We start from the raw sequence: 5,362 nt of genomic DNA on the forward strand, positions 1-5,362 counted from the left end.
GCCAAATATCAAGTGCTATCTTCATATTGCAAAAGTTATGGCAAATGTTTGACATGCTATGTACAATAGTTAAAAAGGTATAAGCATTTTTAAGTATATCACCTTGAAGGTGACCTTGACATGTCACCGATTAATACGTTCAGCTGTTGAATAACACATGCATGTAAAATATAAAGTATGTAAAAAGTGGTACTGACGTTTTGGCATATAAAATGAAAATGAAACTTTGTAAATGGACCTTTGATCTTCATTATGACCTTGACCTTAACATTGTACAAATTAAAATGTGCAGCTCCATATGCATTTGAGAAGTCGTGACGAAGTTATAGTGTATAGGAAATGAGCGATTTTGACCCATATATTTGACCTTTGACATTGAAGATGACCTTGACCTTGACCTTTCAACACTCAAAATGTGCAGTTTCATGAGATACCATGCATGGCAAATATGAAGTTTCTATGTTCAATATTGCAAAAGATATGGCAAATGTTAAAGTTTAGTGATTTTGATCCATATATTTGACATTCCCCTTTCACCACTCAAAATGTGAAGCTCCATGAGATACAACATGCATGCAAATATGAAGTTGCGTATCTTCAATAATGCAAAAAGTTATGGAAAAATGTTAAAGTTTGACGCAATACCACAACAAACATACAAACAAACAAACCAACAGGATAGGGCAAAAAAACAATAGTCCCCCAACTATAGTGGCGGGGGGGGAGGACATAAAACAATTCTTTCTTCCCGGTATCAAACTAGGAAACCTCTCTAAGACAAAGCAAAAGTTTAAGCGCTACCACTGAGCATGCAGGTTTTCAATGTGTCAGACAGCGAAATATTCACGCTTTTGTCAGTAATCAACTTATTTCTCAAATTAAGGAAAGAAAGAAGCGCTACAAATGATTTATGATTATTTTACGAATGTCATAATAATAAAATTCAGTTATGAACTAATGTTGAACTTTTTCTCGGTCAGGAATGTTATTTTACTTGTTCAAACATAATGTGTACATGCTTTTATGACCCAATTACTTTGGAAAGTCGGCAGTTTAACAACTGTGAACAGATGAAAATGTTCACTTTAAATGTAAAATTATTTTTGTATTTTCATTTAACAGCTTGATTACTAGATAAGACTAATATCTACCATGTAAAGACTTTTAAACTAACTTAGCTAAAAACAAGGAAGTGGCTAGTCGTACGGCCCCGTACGGCTAGACAAGAGGCCAGCCGTACGGCCCCGTACGGCTAGACAATAGGCTAGCCGTACGGCTCTGTATATATTGCCTTTCCTATAGAGATTATCTAGCCGTACGGCTTATAAAGTATAGAATAGTCATTCAGTGCTGTTAATAAGTAATAACAATAACACAAAATAGGCAAGACAAATAATACATTGAAGACGAATTTCATAATATGTCATTTGGTAAACAAATACATGAAATAATTCATCGACGCAATCTTACCTTCTGTTGTCATTTTGATATGTTTGATTAAAATGGGCAATCTCTTTATTTCGCAATTTTCAATTATGTCAATAATATTCGAAATGTTCATTTTTTTTTACTTCCTAGTTGGTGTAATTTTTTGTAGTAGGCTACACACAACTGAGAACTTGGCGTTAAGTGTAAATAACGTGAGTATATTATTTCATATAATCACATTATAAAGACATTAGTGACGTAATCGATGTTAACAACTGTTGACTAATCTATGTTATATATAGTTCTGTAATATTTACAAGACTTACATACATTTCTATTGTGTTTGTACTTTCCGAAATTCAAGGTGGTATCACAGCTGAATATTTAAATGTAGATTTGTAGTTTAATGTTCAATAGACAGGTACTAAAGAGGAACATGGGCATATTAATTTTCAGATATTGATACTTTAAAACACCCCTTCTTTAGATCCAGAGCGGGTCTTATTTGAAAATTGTTTTTTGCTCATAAATATATGTATACTCAAGCACGGAGCTTATATTGATAGGAGATGAATCGAGTATTAGACCCTTACTGTAGTAATTTAATCTTATGCATTAACTACGCATCCGATTTTATTGGTTTTTACGTAATCTTGTTGCTTATAATTCCTCTTTCAAAAAAATAAATAACTTTTAGTGTATTCCCGTTGTTATTAATAGATTTATAGCGAGTTAAACACAAGAAATAAACATTTTATGTTTTACCACCGCGCGTAAAACCGTGTCGTAACTATCGACTTTAATGATAAGCGTACATCGAAGCGCCGGGGCTATACATTTTTATGTACCCACTCACGTCTTTTTTAAAATTATACTTTCATTTCTCTGCCGATTTTGACAAATTATAATCACAAGAAAGCTTTCGTTTTCAGATATATAATTATATATTAAGTTTTCCTTCTGATTTGGACAGCCCGCGAGTTTTAACTTAAACTTTTGCAAATATCATACCGTTTTGGAGTTTTAGAATCTAGATTTACGGTTGACATGTTCGCACTTTATACCGATTTGTAGCGTTTATATTTGGAGTTCAGTTTAAAAAAAATACATATTGCTTAGGAAAATAGAATGCTGTATACGTTGAAAAGTTGTAATATTTATGCAGCGTTTGGTTTTCGTTCTTCATAGAGAACTAGTCCATATTTTAAACAACAGTAATTCATCTGGTACGCACTCAGACATGATCTCCCACCCCAAAAAAGTAAATATGTTTTGTTTAAATCCGATAGTGCTTTGGCCAACAAACAAAGAACGATGAACTCTCTCGCTTTTGTCTAATAATTCGCTTGATTCGCAAACTGAACCAAAGTTTTGTTCTCATGCTGGATAAACAATAGATAATATGATCGACATCACATGTACCCGTAAGAAATGCTTCACGACACATATTCCGTTCGCCGCGCCCATTATTTTTGCATTTTGACGTCGTTTCAGCGTTTCTAACTGGTTTGCTGGGGGCCAATGATTCGTCATGCAAGAACGACAAAAGACGCACCAAAACTATGTTTTTTCCTTCTTTCTGTTTGAAGTGGGAAACAGCTATAAAGAAGTCACATGACAAAGTATTTGTCGTTTTGGCGTGTTGTAGTTGTTTGAATTCCAATCCATCAGAATGTCTTACCTAGGGGCACGAAACCACAAGTATCACACGCGACACCAGGCGAAACAATCTATACTCCTTCAAACACAATACACAACATTACTCGCGTCCCTTGTACAAATATGGAAGAACGTACATCAGTAAATCGCAACATGAAATGCTTTGTTCAATGTAGCAATAAGTCACGCATTCCCTCTCTACATTTCATGTTTTAAGAAAGTTTGAGTTATGAATAGAATAATTAGACACTCTGATAAGTTTGGTTTTGACCGTTTGTAAAATTAAACGGTATACTTGAGTAGAAAAAAGTTTGTAAGTGCATTGCCAAAAACAAAAAGATTTTATTCATTAAAGAAAGTCTCCGGTAATTTTAATTTGAATAAGTTCGACTGCTTGCGCGATTTAAAAATGTGTATTGCTTAAATACAACCATGTGCAACTGAATAGCTGGTTGTAAACAATACATGCATGATAAGCTAATGAAATGCCTCTAAAACGGTATGATACGAAAATCGTCTGTATTTTCCTGTCTAAGCCAGTGACCAACAGCTTTAATAGTTTCAGCCGAACTCTGAACAAACCGGTCTAAATGCATGTGCGTAAAGTGTCGTCCCATATTAGACGTAAGCACATGTTTCTCATGAACGACAGTTTCCTCCTAAACTAAAGTTCAGTTTAGAAGATACTTCATATAAACAGAACATTGAATTAAAGGGGAAAGTGTCGATCCTGATAAGCTTTAAATATACAATAAATTTTGCATCACGGAATGTTATTTTCTTTCTTAAAAAATACCGATAACGATTTTATCGGTCGAAAACGCTTTATAAATAATTGGCCATATTTCAAAATACAGATTCGTAAACAATTGTCATGTTCAGAAAACTTCATACAACTGGTACATCCAAGCGAAGATATATTGAAACCACAATACATGTACAATGTACCAAAAAGTAGACTGCGCTTTCCGGTTCATGTAATAATTAATAAAAAATGCATAACGTTTGACACTATTTTGTCAACCGAAAATAATTGCATTGTATTTTGTTTATATTGTATTACGTCCAGTGCGTTTAGGTTAGGGTTTGATTGCAATACAATGCTGTTACATTGTATGCGCTCTTTCGTTTATATGGTTGAGTTTTTTTGTTGTTAGTTTTGTTTTTGCTGTGTTTTTATCACAATGAAAGTTTTATTAACTAAACTGATCAGCTGACTAGTGCAAACGCATAAAACCGAAAACATTTTATTAGTGAAAAACTAAATATCAACTACAAACGAAATACTTCATTCATACAACCATATTTAAAATACGTGCACTTGCATAGCATCCGTTTATACAGTATGCTAGATAGTGAAATATATATATTGATCAAAATATAAGTCTGATAAAAATGCATTCACTGTTTTGTGAGACCGCTTTATTACATTAAACGGGCCCTTTCACGTTTTGGAAAATTGACAAAATAAAAAAAAGTTTCACATGCGCACATTTTTCGTTGTAGTTATGATATTTGTGAAAAAACAGTAATACTGAGCATTTTACAATGCTCTAAAATATCAATAATATGCATCTTGTGATGACCTAAAACCCTGAAATTTTAAAGCGTTGCAACGCGAAACGATTGAAGAATTTGGAGAGTTCTGTTGTTGTAGTTACATTTTGTGAAACTACGAGGATTGCTTATATATAGTTTAAAATACACATATCATTGTATGAGCATGAATAGCCGAGTGGTCTATGTATAAGACTTTTACTCCTGAGATCAGTGGTTCGAGCCCAGATGAGGGGTTACTTTGTTTTCTTTCTATAAGTTTATTCTTGTTTTTACTGGAGCTTTTTTTAGATCCAATGTTTTCATTGATTAACATAAAGTATGTACTGGCAAACTTCAATACATGCCAAAATCTGTAAAACGGTCCCTTTTAAATGAAACGGATCGGCAAAGATGTAAGTTTACAAACACTGCTGTAAAGTAATTATTTTCAAGCCACAAGGTCAAGCAAGATTTACCATACGAAATTAATTAAAATGTTAAAAAACGACATAGTAAATAAATAAAAATCATGTGCTGAGTTTAGTGTTATACTGAAACAAAAACGATTTTACATATAATTAAATAATTCCATAGTATTATAGATCCATTAGTTTTTGTCATTGTTTGTTAATTGAAAGTTCACTTAGCAAATGCGATCGAATGAAACAATTATTTCATATTTGATTTAGTGGATTAAATTTTTTTTTAAATCTAATCGAAAACATCGCTTCCGTGC

This window comes from Dreissena polymorpha, chromosome 13 (assembly GCF_020536995.1).
Source record: "Dreissena polymorpha isolate Duluth1 chromosome 13, UMN_Dpol_1.0, whole genome shotgun sequence".
NCBI classification, from domain to species: Eukaryota; Metazoa; Mollusca; class Bivalvia; order Myida; family Dreissenidae; genus Dreissena; species Dreissena polymorpha.